Consider the following 21788-nt stretch of genomic DNA (forward strand, 5'->3'; position numbering starts at 1 on the left):
GCAGAGGTCTCAGGTTCTGTTCTTAGCATCCACATGGCAGCTACAACTGTCTATAACTCCAGTCTCAGGGGATTCAACACCCTCTTCTGACCTCTATGGGCACCAGGCAAATACATGCTGTACTTTCCTTGTGGATACTCCTTCCAACAGTGATTAAAAACCATATTACTATGGTCTCAAAAAAAAAAAAAAAAAGAAGTAAAATACATTTTAGCATGATTTAAAATCCAACAGTTCTGACAATATGGTAAATTTATGGCAATTACAGAATTGTACTGATGCCTGTGCTCTTGGTGAATGCTTAAATAACACGCAAAAGACACATCTTTTGTGGGGGAGAGGATTGCAGCAAGATCTCACCTTTAGCCCTGGCTGGCTTGTACCTTGCTATGAGGACAAGGCTGGCCTCCACGTTATAGAGATCCACATGCTTCAGTCCCCACAGTGCTACCACTCCCAGCTCAAAAGACACATTCTTTTGGGAGCAACTTTAAATACTATGTGTTTCCATGTCTATTAGGAGCCAGAGTGATATTGCCTTTTATTTATTTATTTATTTATTTATTTATTTATTTATTTATTTGTGATATTGCCTTTTATTTATTTATTTATTTATTTATTTATTTATTTATTTATTGCCTTTTACAGCATGGAGTTTAAAAGTGCTGTGTGCTCATCACAGAAATCTGTATCCAAAACAATACAAATGAGAAATAGTCAAACTATAAAATGTTTATGGTTAAGGTTTTGTGAGCAGCTTGCATTTATTACACAATTTAGTTTCCCACTCACCAAAATATTATTATTCTAATTTTAAAATATTATTATTCTAATTTTAAAGAGTAAGGAACTGAGTTACAAGTTTGAAGGACTCAGCAAACTGCTTCATCACTGAGTGGAGTTTAGCAGTGAGGAGAGCCCCAGAGAGGAAGGAAACACAAACGTGTTAACTTCCTGATTTTAAAACCTGGCAGGAGCTGGGAGGTGCACACCTTTAATCCCAGCACTCGGGAGGCAGAGGCAGGCGGATTTCTGAGTTCTTGAGGCCATCCTGGTCTACAAAGTGAGTTCCAGGCCAGTCAGGGCTACACAGAGAAAACCCTGTCTCAAAAACCAAAACACAAAACAAAACCCAAAAAACAAAAACCAAAAAACCTGGCAGGAAAAAGGGAAAAGTTCTAGGTCTCCATGGTTTAACTTGAGCTAGGAGAGCTGACAATAGATGGTCTCTCAACATCAATTTTGGACAGAATTCTGATGAGACAGGCAGATGTCTAGTGATCTTAGAGAAGCTGTGGAGGCTCTTATACACACTGAGTCAGACCCTCAAGTGTATTCGAGGAGGATGCAGCTGAGATCAAGACAGTGTGACTTAAGATCTGTTACCTCACATCTGTTCAACCTTGGAATAATTTTGATGTCAGTGTTTAGAGCAAGCTAGGCTTTTCTCCAGAGTGTGGAGGACACTAACAGTGGCCGGCTGGCACCATGAACTGAGACTAGCGTGAGCAGTCAGGCAGGCAGCTTGTGGAGAAGGGACTTGCAACTTATATAAACTTGAGTGTGCCACCTTGGCTTGTTAATAGATGTGACTGATGTGAGGTGCAGCAGACCTTACAGGCTTCTCTATGAAGGGATTTGCTAGTAAAGTGAAGAAGCTGTTTCCCCAAGCTTGCTGAGGGCAGGCCCCAAACTACCTGCCTTGAGGAAATTGGTTTCTCAGTAGTGACTGAGATGAGGCTGGAGACAAACCGCAGGAAAGAGCAGTGGCGGTAGAATTTGCTGGGGTCTGGACTGAGGAAAGGGCAAGCTAGGACTTGCAATGGGGCCTTATATAATGTTCCTTCACCTGGCCTATCAAGGACCTTCTCCTCTGAGTTAGATGCCACTAACTTGTCTTTCTGAAATGATATCTGTAATAGCTTCTATTGCTGTAATGAAATACCATGACCAAGACAACTTATCAATAACGTGTATAATTGGGCTTATGATTTCAGGGTTTTAGTCCATGATAGCAGAGTGAAGGCAAGGCAGAGGAACAGCTAAGAGCAGACCTCTCAAACCACAAACAGGAAGCAGAAAGAGATAATCTGAAACAGGGTGAGTCTTTTGAAACCTTAATTCAGCTCAGTGACACACCTCCAACAAGGCCATCCTAATCTTTCCCAAACAGTTAGGACAGTTGGGGAACAAGTATTGAAACATATGTGCTCATGGGGCCACTGTCATTTAAACAATGATATTATGTTAATGACATATATGATGCAAACTTTTGGATACTACCAGCTGACTAAACCAAGAAATGAATAGAGGAGAAACAGAATGGAGAAAAGGCAGACAACTCAGTCCACAATCTAAGCTCTAGAAATGAATGCAAATCTGATTTTGGCCATAGCCAGATTATCTCTGGGCAGCTGCTGGGCTGAGATGATGAGGGAGGAAGAGGGAGTTGAAGACCTACAGTGCTGGACTCCAGTCAAGGCTCCCTGCAAAGATAATATGCTCCCCGACTCCCATACTTCACAGCAGAAGTCAGCAACTCTGAGACCACACCACGAACTCAGCTGTCACCCCATATACCTTTTTGTGCCCCACAGGCAAGGAATCAAGAGGGGAAGAATCTCAGTACATGACATCATCCGTGTCAGGAGCACACACACCTTTGCTAGCCTGCTCTCAACTAATTCTCTCCACTCTGAGTGCTCAGGACCCCTGACTACAGAATGGTGCCACTCACAATTGATCAGGCCCTCCCATGTCAGCCAATCAAGACAATCTCTTGTCCATGTCCCAGGCCAACCTGCCCTAGAGGCATGTCACCATCACGCAGACTCTTCCCAGGAGACTCTAGGCTGTGACAGTGGCTCCATCTATGTGCCCATGCCTACTTGTTTGAAGACTCTTCTCTCCTCTTCTGCCCTCTCATCTTGTCATCTTATCTGAAGTTATTTCTCTCATTGCTATCTCCACCTTACTTATCTTGCTTCATTCACATTCCAGGAATTCCAAAGCCTGCCTTCAGGTGGCAGCTGAGTTCCTGGTGTAGTCTCTGAGCTGCTGACTTCTGCTGTGGAGTATGGGAGTCGGGAAGCGTATTATTATTTTTGCATGGAGCCTTGACTGGAGTCCAACACTTGTCCTAAAAAATAGGTGAGATTTCCCTAAGGCTGTATGCATGCTCCCATCTCCTTCACACACATGAAAACAATTAAAAAAATGAACAAACAAACAAACAAACAAACACAAGAGTGTGAGGTAGTGGGATAAGGCAAATTGTGATGACCCAGAACTGTATAGAAAGACACACTCCATTTTCTAGCGGGCCACCCCGAAGAGACTTTTTCCCTAAGGAAATCTGAAGTCATCTTAAATACACACTAGGCTGCTTTCCTCCTTCTTGTGATTTATAACATACATCTTTGTATTGGAGGAAACTGGCTGCTGTAGAGCAAAACCAAATATTACCTCTGAAAGCAAACAGTCGCATGGTACAGGACTTTTATAAATGGCATTGGCTTCACTTTACAAAACCCATAGCTGTGTGTATTAGCTGAACAAGGACCTCGGAAGTGAATTTCTGCAGATAGGCTAGCAAAGATGTTTATTCACAGGAGAATAACTTTATGTAAGAAATTATATAAACAATTTATATAACATACTGATTTTTATTGCCTCTAGGGAAGAGGACAATGCCAGCATGTATTTGTTTGATGAACAAATTAACTGGAAATATAGAATATTTACTTTTACAATGAAGCCATAAGTATCATAATTACAAGTAGCCACAGCCCAGTAAGAGCACCTTTCTTGAGGGGTGATTATTTCAGGCTGTCAATTGATAGTTCCAGTAAGTTCTTAAAGAAAACTATGTTTTGCTACTTAGGTTAGGGCAAAATTGTGATGAATACTTTAGCTAGTAGAGATTATAGGCATCTTTAACATTAAATGAATCACTGTGTTATAAGATAAAGGACTGACAAATCCCACAGGTGATCACTACATTGTATCTTCTTTAAATAAACAGGAATGGAAAACTGAGAGGTAAGACCAACAAACAGGTCTGTATTTCCAGTAGAGTCCTTTGCTTCACTCTGACTGTATTAGAAGAATGTACACTTTTGCAGAGGCTGGTATGGTCAATGTTTGTTTGTTTGTTTTCCATCTTTTGTTATTGTTGTTAGCATTATTTACTAACATGTAGATTAAAGAATAAAGAAGTCAACCTCTTTTTTTTTTTTTTTTTTTTTTTTTTTTTTGGGTTTGTTGAGGGATTACTTTCTTGCTTTTTCTAGGGCATGGTTACCATCTTTGTATTGTTTTTTTTTCCTGTTATTATTTTTAAAAGGCTGGACTAGTGGAAAGATAATGTGTGAATTTGGTTTTGTTGTGGAATACTTTGGTTTCTCCATCTATGGTAATTGAGAGTTTGGCCGAGTATTGTAGCCTAGGCTGGCATTTGAGTTCTCTTGATGTCTGTGTAACATCTGTCCAGGATCTTCTGGCTTTCATAGACTCCGGTGATATGTGTGGTGTAATTCTGATAGGCCTGCCTTTATATGTTACTTGACCTTTCTCACTTACTGCTTTTAATATTCTATCTTCATTTAGTGTATTTGTTGTTCTGATTATTATGTGTCAAGAGGAATTTCTTTTCTGGTCCAGTCTATTTGGAGTTCTGTAGGCTTCTTGTATGTTCATGGGCATGTCATTCTTTAGGTTTGGGAAGTTTTCTTCTATAATTTTGTTGAAGATATTTGCTGGCCCTTTATGTTGAAATTCTTCAACTCCTATTATCTGTAGGTTTAGTCTTCTCATTGTGTCCTCTATTTCCTGGATGTTTTGAGTCAGGATCCTTTTGCGTTTTGTATTTTCTTTGATTGTTGTGCTGATGTTCTCTATGGAATCTTCTGCACCTGAGATTCTCTCTTCCATCTCTTGTATTCTGTTGCTGATGCTNTTTTTTTTTGTTTTTTTTTTTCGAGATAGGGGTTTCTCTGTGTAGCCCTGGCTGTCCTGGAACTCACTTTGTAGACGAGGCTGGCCTTGAACTCAGAAATTCGCTTGCCTCTGCCTCCCAAGTGCTGGGATTAAAGGCGTGCATTATCATGCCTGGCTTTTTTTTTTTTTTTTAAAGAAGTCAACCTCTTGATTGTAATAAATAATAAATATATTAGAACAATAAAGAGAATGCTCATTATCACACTAATAAATTGGAAAGGATATACATATTAGTAGTCTCACAACTACATGGACAGATGGCCTCACCTTCTTGAACACTGTAAAACTAAATGAGCAAGATTTGTTTTCCAAACACGCATTTGAAATCTGTATCACTACTTTATAGGCATATGATAGAGTATTTTTGTTCTGACCAGAAGTAATTATATTTTCTACTATTAAATCATCTGCGATAGAGCAACTCAGGAACTTGGGATGCATGCACCTCTTCCCTTAATGTTTTCTCTAATATCCATAGTACCTTATTCCTTTACTGCATGGTGATCAGCAGTCAGAAATTCACCATGTGTGTTCTCAAGATCCACACCAGAAAAGTCTTTGACTCTTGAAGGAATTTCACTGTTGAAGTGTGTGGGGCAAGTAGACCATGCCACCCTGAGTGAGTCCAAACCCAGTGAAACTCAGAACTGAGTATGGTAGGCGTGGGGCCAGCTCCCTGTCAAACTCTACCAGCCTTGGATCATATAACCATGACACTCTACTGAGAGGACCATGGCAACCAGTAACTTAGCATGAAAACCTGAAATTCTTCATGTTAATGAGGTATCTAGAATGTTCAACCAATGAGCTTCTCTTCCTGGGCATTCCTTCCCTCAAAGGGTAGTTAATCCCTGGTTTACCCTGAGTAAGGTGTATGCATTTACATTTGCCATCAAATAAAGCAGTTTGGACAAGCAAGTATCATCTCCATCTCTTCATCAAGGACTGCAGCAGGGAAGTGGGGGTGCTTTTATAAAGAGCCATGCCTAAGTCTCCCAGAGAAGCTCTCTCTCTCCCAGGCCCTCCAGTCTCTTGACACTCACTCAGAATCAAACTAGATTCTCTTCCCCGCTCCCGAGCTCTGCCTCCCCTTCCTGTCTGGCATGTGGACACCCTGAGGAAGCAGGGACCAGGGACACCTCTTCCCAACTCCCAGCAGTATGCCAGTGGTGCCTTGGTGCACAGGAGACTGGGGCCCACAGCAATTGTGCCATACTCCACTGTTTTCTATCTGGAGAAACATGGACTAAGGACCCCCATTATGGACTGCATTCTGCTTCCCTTGATCAGCGAATTGGTGCTCCTGGCATACCAGTGTGAGGTACACACACAAACACACACACACACAATCTGGCAGAGGTTTATCTCTGTACCTTGAAAGCTCTCTTCCCAGCTTCCGTGCCCATTGGCACCTCCACTGGTATCTATGAGGCCATGGGACTCTGGGACAATGATAAGATGTGACACATAGGGAAGGGTATCTTGAAGGCTGATAAGCATATCATTAGAACACTGCAGGTGCTCTGGTTAGAAAGAAGCCAGATGCTGTGAAGAAGAGAGACAAATTGAAGATCAAAATGGATGGAACTGAAAATAAATGGAAACTTGGAGCAATGCCTTCCTGGGGGCATCCCTGACTTCAAAGGTGATGCCATGAAAAAGTGGGTGCACCTGAACTATCACATCGATGACTTAGGTGGCATCCAAAGGCATTCCTGCCAGTTCTGGCTTTCAAAATGTTCAACAATGGTTCTCATGCTGGCAACAAGCTGGCCATGAAAAGGTTCATGAGCCTCCTTGTGGGCATATTCAGCTTCCAGGAAACCATGGGCATTGGAGTGGATGTTTACCTCATCCTGAAAAATGTCATCAAGGGATACCAGGAAGATGTCACCAATGTGGTGTTGATGTGATGAATGTGGGTGTTATCCTAACTGGAACATCTTGGGAAACAAAGAAGCTCTGGGTTTGCAGTTGCAAAGGGAAGGGTGGCTACACTGACCAGGCCATTACCAGCACGGATGTGGATGCCTCTGAGTTCTTCAGAGACAGCAAATATGACTTGGACTTCAAGTTTCCTAATGATGCCAACAGGTATATCATGCCTGGCTGTCTGGCTGACCTATAGAAGTTATTCAAATGAAAATCTGCAGTAGTGTTCATTGAAGGCTCCTTTGGGACCTGGATGACTAGGAAGCCTGGCAGAAGTCAACAGCCAGTGCATATGTTTATTGCTGATGATCATCCCACAGTGACCAACCCTAAGTAGATTGCCAAGGCTGTAGCTGAGAAGTCCTGAAACTGCCCCCTGCTCAAAGTGAACAAGACTGGCTCTGTGCTTGAGTCTATGAAGGCATGCAAGCTGGCCAGTATGATGGTTGGGCAACATGGTGTCCCATTACACTGGGTGGAATGATACCTTCATTGGTGACGTGGTAGTAGGGTTTCCACTGGGTACATGGCTTCTTGATCCTAGGACCAGGCCAAATACAATCAGATCTGCAAAACTGAGAAGGAGCTGGGAATCAAGTCTACCTTGTCCAGCAGGTCCTTCAGAAATCCTCTGGCCAAATAAACCATGGGCTTGCAACTGAAGTCACTAGTGGCTGCCTAGACCCTGTCCTTGGTGTCACAGAGGAGGCTTGAGGCAAGCCCCGGGGTTGTTGGACCTTCACAGTTACTCACCTACAAGTTCTTGGAACATGGAAACCAAGCCCTACTGGATATCCCAGCCCTGTAACCATGTGATTAGTCAAAACATTGTTTATGTCACCTTACTTCCCAGCTAGTATCTGGGGCCCCTGACCCCTAGTATGATTTCCTGGGTGGCTACTGGCAAGACTCTATGTGGTTCTATGTGCAAAATAAGGCCTCAGCAACCCAGTAAAAAATCATCTCATCAAAGAGGTTAAGAATAAAGGATATAAGATACACCTAACACTGCTAACCTAGTTTATTTACTCTATCTATCTATCTATCTATCTATCTATCTATCTATCTATCTATCTATCTATCTACCTACCTACCTATCTAAACAGGTTTTTTCTACATAGCCCTGGCTGTCTGAGAACTCATGTAGCTGATGGGAACTGTCTGGGAACTCATGTTTGAGCGGCCTCAAACTCAGAGATCCTGAGTATGCCCAGGTCTGAGTTTTAAATGATGACATTTTTATTCCTATTTATTGTTTCTGTTGTTCTTGTTACTGTCTCGCTGGGCATGAGCCTGAGCTTCATGCTAAGTTGTCACTGTACCACTGAGCTGCACCTATGTCATACATTTCATGTTATACCTTCAGCATGAAGCAGGAACTCCATTTTCATGAATGCTGATGCTGTGATGTACATTTGCTTCCTTCACATAAAGATACTTTTGGTTTGGGATTCTGCTGGTGTTAGGTCTTTTTGTGATAGAGCTGCTAGGCTTCTGTGCCTCGATGACAGTGTCTAGGGAGATACTCCTTCACTATCTGATCTCTGCAAATCCTGTCCATGGTCACAGCACTATCTTGCTGAAGTAATCGTTGAAGCTTGAGGTTTTGGTGCTGCTTTAAGAAGACATTTTTGTAGGCCAGTATGATGGCTCAGCAGGGAAAGGCACTTGCAGTAAATCCTGGCAACCTAAAATTGATCCCATAACATATGTAACATATGTAGAGGCATGGAGAGAACACTCTGCAAAGTTCTCCTTTTACCTCTGAGCACATGCCATGAATGTACACCTTTACTCGACAATCATGCACAAGCACTAATAATAAATACACTTCATAAATATGATACTATTAGTTAGGGTTCTCTAAAGTATCAGAACTTATAGAATGAATCTCTCTTATAACATAATGTGCGCGCGCGCGCGCACACACACACACACACACACACACACACACATATATGTATATATAAATGGGATTTATTGGAATTTTTTTGGTTTTTCTTTTTTTTATATTTAATTTAAATTAGGTATTTTCTTCATTTACATTTCCAATGCTATCCCAAAAGTCCCCCATACCCGTCCCCCCCTCCCCTACCCACCCACTCCCACTTCTTGGCCCTGGCGTTCCCCTGTACTGAGGCATATAAAGTTTGCAAGACCAATGGGCTTCTCTTTCCACTGATGGCTGACTACGTTATCTTCTGATACATATGCAGTTAGAGACATGAGCTCCGGGGGGTACTGGTTAGTTCATATTGTTGTTCCACCTATAGGGTTGCAGATCCTTTTAGCTCCTTGGGTACTTTCTCTAGCTCCTCCATTGGGGGCCCTGTCATCCATCCAATAGCTTACTGTGAGCCTCCACTTCTGTGTTTGCTAGGCCCCGCCATAGCCTCGAAAGAGAAACCTATATCAGGGTCCTTTCAGCAACGTCTTGCTAGTGTGTGCAATGGTGGCAGCGTTTGGGGGCTGATTATGGGATGGATCCCCGGGTATGGCAGTCTCTAGATGGTCCATCCTTTCTTCTCAGCTCCAATCTTTGTCTCTGTAACTCCTTCCATGGGTGTTTTGTTCCCAATTCTAAGAAGGAGCAAAGTGTTCACACTCTCCTGTATTTCTTTAAGTGAGTTATTAAAATCCTTCTTGATGTCCTCTACCATCATCATGAGATATGCTTTTCAATCCAGGTCTAGCTTTTTGGGTGTGTTCGGGTGCCCAAGACTGGCTGAGGTGGAAGTGCTGGGTTCTGATGATGGTAAGTGGTCTTGGTTTCTGTTAGTAAGATTCTTACGTTTGCCTTTCTCCATCTGGTAATCTCTGGAGTTAGTTGTTATTGTTGTCTCTGGTTAGACTTGTTCCTCTCGTGATTTTGTTTGCCTCTATCAGCAGACCTGGAAGACTAGCTCTCTCCTGAGTTTCAGTGGTTAGAGCACTCTCTGCAGGCAAGCTCTCCTCTTGCAGGGAAGGTGGACAGATATCTGGTGTTCGGACCTGCCTCCTGGCAGAAGATGAAAGCCTGAAACAGGGCTTGTCCCAGAATCTGTGTAGCTTCAGTAGTCCACACTCTCACCTGCACAGACTAGTCTCAGCGGGATCCGGGAACCAAGATGGCTCCCCCAGATGATGTGGCAAAGCCCTCCCGGGCAGGGCAGACACCTCTCCTCTGGCAGGGAAGGTGCCCGGATGTCTGGAGCCTGAAACGGTCTGCCTCAGAAGCTCTGTGGCTTCTGCCTGTCCCAGAAGCTGTTAGTTTCTGTAGTCCACACTTACCTGTGCAGACTAGTCTCAGCGGAATCCCGGAACCAATATGGCTCCCCCAGATGCCGTGGCCTTTTTTTTGGTTTTTTGAGACAGGGTTTCTCTGTGTAGCCCTGGCTGTCCTGGAATTCACTTTGTAGATCAGGCTGGCCTCAAACTCAGAAATCTGCCTGCCTCTGTCTCCCAAGTGCTGGGATTAAAGGTGTGCGCCACCACTTATTGGAATGGCTGGCTTATTGGAATGTCTTATAGGCTGAAGTCTAGCTAATGTAACAATTAGCTGCAAACAGAAAGTTCCAAAAATCCAGTAGTTGCTCAGTCTATAAGCCTGGATGTCTCAGTTGGTCTTCTGCTTATGCTGGAATTCCAAAGATGTAGGCTCCAATGCTCATGGAGGAATGGATATGCTAACAAGGAGAGGGCAAGAAGGCAAAGAGTAAACACTTCCTTTTTCCACGTTCTTACAGTGACCTTCAGCAGAAGGCATGGTTCAGATTAAAGGTGTGTCTTCTCACCTTAAGATCAGGATCAAATGTCTTCCTACTTTAAGTTCCAGAATGAAAGTGGATTCAGTCACTTCAAGCCAAGCAGAAAATTTCTCACAGGTGTGCCCTCCATTTCTGGATTGTAGTTTATTTCAGATGCAGTCAAGATGACAACCAGGAATAGCCATCAAAATGATTTAAATAATTTTACAAGCAAATATTGTAATACTGCAAACACTCTGATGTTCTCTCTCTCTCTCTCTCTCTCTCTCTCTCTCTCTCTCTCTCCAATATTTTTTTTGCCTCTTGAGGAAAAGAAGAAAATTGCCTACTAGTTTTGGATCTAGAAAGGCAGCATAGGGTGCATTTAGGTAAGACAACTCTCAACAGCTTTTAGCTTTAAAAATGTGCAAATGGACTTCAGTATCTTTGGAGCAGATGCAATAGATAGTGTGCACATAAGAAATATTAATTTGAGGCTATGATTCAGTGGCAAAGAATACTGGCTGAGTTTGAGAGGACCCAAGTTCATTTCTCAGCATCCGATCAGTGGCTCACAAATGTCTCTAACTCCAATTCCAGGAAATCTGGGACACAGTCCTCTGGTCTCTGCAGATACCAGACATATATGTGGGACACAAATCTCAAGCAGGGAAATACTTGTACTCACAAATGAAAGTAAATCTTTAAAAAAAAAACTATCATCCTGGTTACATCTTTTGAAGTTTTATTGATGTATTTTTATCATATACTAATTTGAATGAAGTATAATTTTATGTCTTTCTCTTATTTTTATAGTTGAGTGAAGATGTTGTTAACACATCTGCATTAATCTAATTCTAGGAAGAGATGATATCTATACTTGATAGAAGCAAAAAGTCTACATTTCCATACTTTACAACAGCCACCCTGAGTCATGGAAAACTTAGATCTCCTTTCTCTGGCCTTCCCTCTACCACCTGTTGTGTTTAGCTATACAGTTTTTCTTAAGGCTTCTACTGTCTCTGTGGATTGCTTAACATTGGTGTTCCAAAATGTGTATGCAGCAAGAAGGCAATGCTTCCTATGTTCAACTTTTTATTTAAGAAAAATCAAAATACAGTGAACAGACTCATTAATATTGTAACACTTTCCCAAATCTATTCTACATGGTAGACATGAACAACACACACACACACACACACACACACACACACACACGTTTTTATTCCCCCCTCAAAACTACTTATGCTTCAAAGATTATAAAGGTTCTTTTGGGGCACACATTTCACAATTACTGATTATGCCAAGTTTGAGGTGTCAGTCAAAAGCTGGATCATAGGTCTTCCAAGGGAAAAGACAATTGTAAAACTCTAAGGTCAGCTGCTCAGCCTCAGTCCTGGCCAGCTGACCAAGAAATACTCTGATTCTTGCCCTGTGACTATTGCTGGGAAATACAGTCTCACTGATACATTAGGTATCTGTGACAGTCTCAGTTTGCCATTTCAATATTTAATCTTTATTTCCACCATCTTTCAACTCTTGAGATTCCTGCCTTTGACCAGCTAAGAGACTTTTCTTCATTTGTGTTGTCCTGATGCTCACTCAGAGCACCCTATGTGCCTATGTGCTGGTTTCTCTGGGTCTCAGTTCATGAGGAACTCTCATGGTCAGATACACCTCAGCATCTCTATATACCAAGACTTCTGTTTAAGCTTCAGTGGACCTTTCAAGACACACTGCTGTTGGGATGGTAACTCACTTTCCTATCTGCAAGAGATTCTGGTGTTTAAGAGATGAGGTAGAATACATACATGTGTCTTTCCCAGGGCTTTATAGTTCTACTGTCTCAATAACCTGTGAGTGTGTGAATACTCTCTGTCTTCTGTGAACATCTCTCCCTTGATTATCCCAGCTCAGAGTACTCATCACTTTCTGATCTATTTTATATTTACTCTTACACTTTTGTGTGTTTGTCTTTTTTCCTCCTATGTAATGGAAGGCTATTTGAGAGCAGGGCATATAAATCTCTTTAAACTATCCAGGGCACCAACCACTGTATACATCTAATAGGGTGTATGTGTATGCTTATGCTTATTGGGTGAACAAATGGTATTAAGATGTCTAAATATATTTACCAATGATAAATTTTATATACAAATATTAATTTAATGTAGGCATTTTAGGATGGATATGGCGTTTGTAGACATGACTAGAAAGTGAGTTTTGAGTCTGTGTAACCTGTGATGGGTAGTTATTGATCACCTTGATAAGTTTCAAAAACTTGCTAACATATGAATTCATTTGTAACTACTTATACAGGCAAGTACAGCCAAGGTAGGTAAGGCTCCTGAAAATGGTTTAGTAGAAAAAAGCCATAAATTCTGTTCTTTTTGTTTTTAAACCTGATTTCAAAATAATCTGTTAACAAGATAAAGGGGTAGTTACTGACCCTTCCAGTTGGCTTACTTGGGTCTGTACTTGGATTGGAGCTTCTAGGGGGGATATGAAAGACACAGAAAATACTCGCCTCAGTCCTGGCCTTAAAGCTTCCTGTCAGGACCTTGCCGATTCTATGAAATGGAGTTGTGTGTCTGTTGTAGTGCTCACTGTGCTGATGCACAGGATGGTGTTGTAGCTCTCACTGTGCTAATGCACAGGATGGTGGGCTGTACATGTGCCCATGGTGCTAAGTTCCGTGAGGGTCAGGGTTGGGCTTGTCGATTATTCCCACATAGATACTATGTTTTAATGTTTAGAAACACTGAGATTAGAATCACTTCAAAGGTTTATGCAGATATAGAAATAAATTTTAGGGGACAAAAGATCTTTTCGGAAACTGGGCAGTGGTGGCATACGCTTTTAATCCCAGTGCTTGGGAGGCAGAGGCAGGCGGATTTCTGAGTTTGAGGCTAGCCTGGTCTACAGAGTGAGTTCCAGGACAGCCGGGACTATACAGAGAAACCCTGTCTCAAAAAAAAAAAAAAAGATCTTTTCGGGTTGGGTAAGTAAGATTGGCAAATGATGATAAAATGTTATCAGATGGCAAAGAGCAAAGATTTTTAATTCTACTCAATTATATTAGATTCTGTTTCTTTCATCAACAAGAATGGTGTGGTTTTAAACAAAACTCTACAAAGGATTATCAAACAGATTGTTTCTTATACCTCAAAAATGATGTTATAATCAACAGGTTCAAGCATGGCCCTGATAACAAACTGAAGCATGAGGGGCCAATTCCTTCCTAGGAGCAACCTAATGACTAGGGAAGAAGCAGACACAGAACACCAGCACTTCAATGCTGTGGAGCCCCAGTCCTTTGAATGGCTGATGGCACATCACATACAGGGTCTCATGCAGATTTTCCATGAAAGTGGGACACCTCTGGACCTCTCGGATCCTTCGCTAATACCCCACATGCAGCTATGGTCAGGCAGGCATATAAGCAACTACCATCTGGCATAATGTTAAAGCACATGGACTGGCTTGGCAATCATAAATTGAAGCTTTATGGGTAAGTATTATTTGTGACCAAGGAGACTATAAACAATAGAATCTAAAAATCAATGGGCTTTTGCCAGGTTCCCTTGAGCACATCCACACAGGCAGAGCTCTCTCCAGTCTGAACAGCATCCCAGCTTAGGAGACATGGAGTGGGCCTGACAGCAAATTTAGCCTGTTTTCTGCTGTGATAACAAGAGTTCTGAGATTGAACAATTTATAAAGAAAGTGAGTTTGCCTTGCCTTGGTTCTGGGAGCCAGGAGATTGAGTGTGTCTGGTGATAGCCTTCTTGCTGATGGGCACTCTATGAAGTCTAAAGATGTTGCACAGTAAGGCAGAACCACCTGAGCTATGAGATTTTCTCCATCTTAGCCATCCCCAAAGGTTCAGATATTACAGCTGGACTGGGCTTCTGTCCTCAAGCAACCTTACCCTGGCAATTAAAGTGAAGTGGGCAGGCACAGAAGAGTGCCACACCTGGATAGCTGAGCATTTTTCCAATAGGAGGAGGCACAAAAGGACAGCTCATGAAAACGATGGGCTGGATGTGGAAAACATAAAACTGGATGAACAGTTACTGTAAGGATGGATGTCAGTTGAACAGGAGGCTTATGAAGACAACACCACCAAGCAAACCCTGCCTAGAATGAGATCCAGAACAGTCCCGTAGGAGCACTCTTCCTTGTGGCTCTTCCCTGTTACAACCGAAAAGGCAGCTGTCATTCTGCTTTTTGTGTCTATCCATTAATTTTTCCTGTTCCTAACTTTTTTTTTGTTTTTTTGTTTGTTTGTTTTTTTGAGACAGAGTTTCTCTGTATAGCCCTGGCTGTCCTGGAACACAGAAATCTGCCTGTCCCTGCCTCCCGAGTATTGGGATTAAAGGCGTGCGCCACCACACCTGGCCCTGCTCCTAACTTTTAATAATCTCATGACGCCTTTATTTGAATATGCTACTTGTGAGGTCCATGTGTTTTGCAAATTCTTCTACATCTTTATTTTATGATCATATCCTCTTCATTATATGAATGCAGCACAGTATCTTCCCATGCTACTATGGTTCCCTCCCCCAGGTAACTTTCTGTTCACATAAAGCAAAGTATCAGCTATGTAACACAGAGAGGTGGAGGCAAAGACTAAGTGTACACACTTACCCTAAGTTTGGAAAATTAGCATGTGCATTGAGCTTTCATGATGTGACTTTAAACTCTGAAGTTATAAAAAGGTATAGAAAAATAAGCATGATTATACTCCAGGGGATATCCATAGAAGAAAATACTTTGTTCCTTGATTCTTATCTTGCTTTGCAAAGTTTTGCCTATGTATTGAGGATCTAAGCCTATACTGGGAGATGCCAATTATTTGTTTATAGCTTGTGTATATGATGGTATGCCTAAAATATTGCCTAGATATTTTAAAGAAACCAAGAACATCAAATTTCTAATAAGATGGAAGTAAAAAGCCCTCAAACTTCTTTTAGGTAAATTAATTTCTTGTTGAGACAGGCAATAAGATTGATGCCAGTCCTGGCAACACCGAATTTTAAGCATCTAAAGATGGATTGTGTTGCTACCTGATTTTCGAAAGTAAAATGTTTTACTTTCTGCTCAGTCTTTTAAATGGCTCAAGAGCTTCTTTGAAGAAAAAAAGCTCATGTCTTCCATGTGTATCTAATTCTCTGGGAAAAAGAGCAGAGTGGAGATAAGATGAGAAAAGACAGGATGAGAAGTGAGAGACCATGTTGACTGACCATTTCAACATTATAAAGTACAAAAAGGCAGCAGAGAAAAAACAGATTTCAGAAAAGTTCAGAAATGATGAAGAAGAGGAATACTAATTCATTCTATTAAGTCTACTATCTGCAAGACAGACAGGTTTTTGTTCTCACTGAGTTGAGGGAGGATAGAAAGGAAAGGTAATTGCTCATTTATTTGTGTAGAGTCATCAGGAAACACAAAACCCTGAACATGAGGCTGAGGATGGGACATGTTTTGGTAACTCACAAGTCTCTAGAGATCAGACAGAACAGCAGGATGAGGCAGGTGGAAAGAGCACACAGGGCCCTCTGGGCAGGAACTCTCGATGTCCCTCTTGTAGGAGACAAAGGGCCCTTTGGTGTCAGATTGGTGACCTGGTCCTCCTTCATGTTTACATTTATCTGTGATAGTCACATGTAACTGGAGTGCATTGGGATCCTTTTCACTGCCTACTTGCATCACCTCCTGCTGAGTCGTTTCTACCCATCTAGTCCACCCCCTGCCAGACTTAGTTCTTGTACAGGCAGTCACAACTACTGTGTGTTCATGATTGTGATGGTTATGTGCTATGAACTGTTGGTTTCTGTTATGAAAATACCGAGTCCAAGCTGGGTGTGATGGTGTATGGAGCAGTGGAGTGTGCATGGAAACTTGGTAAGATTGAGCGGGTTCAGGAACCCTGGAACTCTCAGACCTGAGGATGTTAGGCATTTCATCTACTCCTCACCAGGTCTTTTTCTTGTGACCACGGTATCCCATGGAGAGGACCAGAACCATCAGCCACATATGGGAGGTGCTCCAAAGCCCCTCCGAATGCAGATGAGGCATCCCTAACATCTCAGACCAAGCCAATAGAAAGCATCTGCTTTTAGATCCCAACCAACCCCCAAATGTATATAAGATCCTGTCTGTCCACAAGGAATAAAGGTACAAGAATTACTTCATCAAAGATTGTCTGAAAGTGGCTGTCATATAAGAGCTGTAACACTTTTTGGGAAAGAGAGTTCTCTCCTGTAGCTTTGGAGCCAGTTGTATAGCGTCTTGCTACTCCAGAGTCACAGTGGCTGTCTCAATCTGACTCTCCTTTTCCCTTTGGAAAGCACAACTCCTTGGCCACTCTGGCTGGACCATAGCTCTACAGATCTCCATAGACTGGCAATGGGGACTCCAGAGATGGGGACAAGAGGATAAGGAGTTCAAGGCCATCCTCAGCAACACAGTAAGTTTAAGACTAGCTTGGGCTATATAAATCAAACTACAAATAACTAAAAACAATAATCTACTAAATTGGAAAAAATTATGTCACCTAAGTTATATGTTATTGCAAACGTGACACTGATCCATATGTGTGGGACAGCCTTCTGGACACTCAGGTAAGAATATATGGAAAACAGAACAGGGCAAGAAGTGTTAATAGTTCTATATGGTCCTTGGGCTGTTTAACATCAGTACACACTTTATATTTTAAAATCTATCTTAAAAATCCCAGAGGGTCAGCAGAAAGAATGTAAACAGGCAACCTTGGGAGGTAGGATGTTGTGAGGACCCTCCTGAATGCACCAGAGACCTGAGAGGTAAGAGACTCTTAGATGAAATGCCTGACAGTAGGGAGAGGTAACTTACAGAGCCCACCTCCAGCAGGAAGACAGGACATCTAGTGAGGGGTGGGGTTGCCATCCCACAGTCACACCTCTGACCCATTATTGTTTCTGTCTGAAAGAATTACAGGGATGGAAGTGGAGAGGAGCCTGAGGAAAGGAAGGTCCAGCAACAGGCCCAAAGTGGGATCCAGCTTAAGGGGAGGTTCCAAGGCCTGACACCATTACTGAGGCTATGGTGTGCTTACAAACAGGGGACTATCATGACAGCCCTCCGAAAGACCCAACAAGCAGCTGAAAGAGTCAGATGCAGATATTTGGACCTGACCAATGGACAGAAGCTGCTGACTCCTGTGGTTGAATTAGGTGTGAAAGCTGGAAGAAGCTGAGGAGGAGGGCGACTCTGTAGGAGGACCAGCAGTCTCAATTAATCTGGACCCCTGAGATCTCTCAAATACTGGACCACTAAACAGGCAGCATACACCAGCTGATATGAGGCCCCCAACAAATATACAGCGGAGGATTGCTGGGTCTGTGTTCAATCAAGAGATGATGCACCTAACCCTCAATAGACTGGAGGCCCCAGGGAGTTTAAAAGTCAGGTAGAGTCAGGGGTTGGGGGTGGGGACATCCTCATGGAAACAGGGGGTGGGTAGAAGGTATGGAATGTGGAACAGTTTGGGGGTGCACGGGGAGGGGGAATAAAATCTGGAGTGTAAAAAAATAAAAAATAAAACAACAACAACAACCAAACCAAACCAAACCAAAACAAAATGAATGTAATATTCTGGTTTTCAAAGTAAATAACTAAAACAGGAAATATTCATGGAGGAAAGGAAGTAAGAAAAAGAATGAAATGGAAACAGCTGGTAATGAACACACTGTTCCGAGCAGCTTTCCTGTGAGTTCTGCTGCTTTTCACACAGCACAGGGAGAGAGGTAAAGGTAAATTCATGGGTAAGTTCGTGGAGAACATTGTATACATATAGATATATAGTTTGGAAAATACCAACATGAAAAGGTAAATCTGTATTGAACTCTTAATTCTTTGTAGAAGGCATTGGCCTGATCTAGTTGTTCTGACTTTCATAATTTATTACAGTAAGTAATTCAGTTTTCTAAGATATTTTAAGTAATGTTATATAAGCCTGCCAGCAACACTTCATATGAAAAATATCTTTCTAATCTCCAAGTGCTGAGAACATGAAAAATAGAAAATGTTATTTTCTTAGTTTTTCCAGTAACCAAGTGTTTTCTTTTGGGAAACACATTGTAACAATTTAGAGGTACAAAAAAATTTTCAGTTTGGGTAAGATTCTTGAGTCTAAGAACCCCAAATCTCTAGTGACTCTCATGCATGCATCTTGAGCTCTAACCTGAACTTCAGACCCAACAAGCTAATAGCTGGGCACTCAGAACAAGTCCAAGCAGGTGCCCAGTTAGTTCCCCAGAGGAAATCCCATCTTATCACTGAGATCAGAAACCAGAGTCCTCATAAATGTTTCCAGTCCGGTGCTAGTAGACAGGACTGCTGTTGAGAACACAGTGAGTCAGCCAGGCATGGTACTGCTCGTTCAGGGGAGATTTGGCAACTTCTGAGGACATTTCTCTCTGTCTTAAGGAGGCAAAGAGACACCGTGTGGGCAGGAACCAAGGAAGTTGCTATGCATGCTGCATCCCAGTGACACTGTCCCCCAGCACATAGCTATCATGCTCAAGTCTTTGGTGCCAAGTTGAAAGAGGCCTATTTTGTAGCATCCTGGTTGTTAACTCTACCCTTGAAGAGACTTCCTCTTGCCTATTTCTGTACACTCAGCATCAGGATGGCTACATGATAAGCATTTGTGAAAATAAAGATAAGAAAGAATTTGAACACTACTGCCCGTTTTGAGTCTCAAAGCCTTGCTGCTTTTCCAGCCTTGGCATGGCTCCAACTCCTACATGTGCTCCTTGCCTCCACATTCCTGGGCTGCACCTCACTCATTTACAGAGTAAATGTTTTGGAGAGTAATAGGGTTCGGGTATGTCTGCTTTATAAGTTAGCCTTTAAAATGTATTTTAAAAAGTAAACAACCCAAGAAATCTGGGCAGATCTCTGCTAACATATGGAGTCTATAATAAAGATGTGTCCAATGGTAGAATAGCTCTTCTACCAAAGCCCTAGATCCACTCACCATCATTTCCTCCTGACAGTTTCCTCTTACTTCCTATGAGACAAAGCCCCTGTAATATATGCACATGACTAGTTTATAACCAACACTGCTTCTTCCTGCCCCCTCAGACTTGCTTGAGCTAGACTCTAAAGGGCTGCCCCCATATAAAGAGACCTGGTTCCAAATCTGAGATAGGACTAATCAAGGCACTGGGATTGATAAGTAGTCCTAGAAATGAACTCAACTTGCCCAGTCTCCAGGCATGAGCAATACTAACACTGCAACACAACAGATCAAGTAAATGGCACACTCTGTGAAGCAGGGGGTGCTATGATTTTCCTTGAAAGCTCTTACTATTCTTAAGTGAGCAGTAAAGACGTTTTCACCTGAAGTTTACAGCCCATTAACACAAGGGTCTGTCCCAAGTCTTGATGTTGACCTTTCTTCTGGGCCTTTCTCTCAAGGCTGGAGAAATTTGAAGCTGCTTCAGTTCAATTCTAGTGAAGGATGTTTTCTTTATAAGATCTTTTGTGGTTACCTTACTGTCTTTGTTCTTCTGTCACCCAGGAACATTCATAAAACAACTGTATCCTGTGACTAATGAGCATGGCACTTACTAGCTTTTGTGTATAGAACACTGAAAAAAATCAATGTAAACAGTTACCTGAATGTCCCCCGTCATCTGCTCACAGAATTTCCCTGTGCAAGTGTCCTTTGCAGAGCTTAGCCTAGTTATGTTGGTAGTAATAATGATCAATGCTAGCTTTCAGGTCTCAGATGGGCTGAGTGGGAGCCGCCTGAATAAATAACACTGGCTTGGGCAACAAGCATCTTATAGGAGACTATATGTTCCCAAACTACAAACTGCAACACAGTCTAAAAGGATAGAAACACACATGGTCCTTCCAAGATATACTAATTCAATTCTCCTCTTAGCCAAGTGGCTAATGCCCTCTTATTATATAGGCATATTTAATTTAATTTATAATAATAAAGCTGGTATTCCTTGAACAGATGATATCAAATCCTGGAGTGTCGGTCTTTTGGGGGGAAGGTATATCACAAACACAGTTACTATGTGTGCAGTTTTAGAAGCATGAAGACAGTAGTACTTCTTTTTAAAGATAGGTTCTCACTACAGATAGCCCAGCTAGCACCAAACTCCTGATCCTCCTGACTCTTCTCTCTGAGTGCTGAGATGAGAGGTACATATGGATATACCTTATTCATCACATCTAATTAGACATTTCACACCTTAAATGACAGCATATTTCTTAGGATTTATAAAAAAAAAAGCATAAAACAAAGCCAAACAATATCCTGTCCCAAATCCTAGAGAGAAACACAGATCAAAAGCAAGTTCTATTGACCTACAGAATAAAAGCAGTGCCCTGGCCGAATATGATACTGAGAATGAAAGGCAGTTCTAACATTAATCAAATACAAAGATAGCCTGTAAAATAGGAAATGGTTTTCCTTTTAGCTTAGGGCTGGAAAGTAATTCAGAAATCAGTACTTAGCATTCAACATACATTTAATGCCCCAATCTCTGAAAATAGAAACATATTTGAGAAAAAGCATCATTCCTCTATATCCTCCCTTTCTCTTTTTGGATAGTCTATGTAGACCAGGCTGTCCCAGGACTGGATATGTAGATCAGGCTAGCAGACCAGCAAGTCCTCTTAACCACTGACCCCTCTCTTTAGCATCTGTCTCCCCAATGCTTCTGAAAAAAGGGACTCTTGGCAAAATTCAAGAGCAGGTACTTAAACTCTTTTAAATAGCTTTTTCCCCCTGAATCAGCTCTTGCTTTGTCACTTCCAAACAGTCTGATGTTCTCAGCTGAACCAGAATGTAGAACTTAAGTGGTCCTTCTCCAAGAATTTAAGGAATTTATATTGGGAATGGAAAACCCAGTTTAGAATGGGGTTGTATTCCATTTCCTGCATGCCACTCATCCACAAAGGGCACTGGCTTTTTTACCTACAAGTGGGAAACAATCCACATTCTCTTTATTTAAGAGTTGTATGGGAGCCGGGCGTGGTGGCGCACGCCTTTAATCCCAGCACTAGGGAGGCAGAGGCAGGCAGATTTCTGAGTTCGAGGCCAGCCTGGTCTACAAAGTGAGT

The 21788-nt window shown here is 42.0% G+C and overlaps 1 protein-coding gene and 1 pseudogene across 12 annotated transcripts in view; one reads left to right on the forward strand and one right to left on the reverse strand.

The window, feature by feature from the left end:
• Ube2e2 (ubiquitin conjugating enzyme E2 E2) overlaps positions 1–21788 on the reverse strand; it is a 300978-nt gene that overhangs the window by 30811 nt on the left and 248379 nt on the right. The gene's annotated exons all lie outside the window — the stretch shown is intronic.
• LOC110309135 lies at positions 6343–7573 on the forward strand (annotated as a pseudogene).

This window comes from Mus caroli, chromosome 14 (assembly GCF_900094665.2).
Source record: "Mus caroli chromosome 14, CAROLI_EIJ_v1.1, whole genome shotgun sequence".
In the NCBI taxonomy this organism is placed as follows: domain Eukaryota; kingdom Metazoa; phylum Chordata; class Mammalia; order Rodentia; family Muridae; genus Mus; species Mus caroli.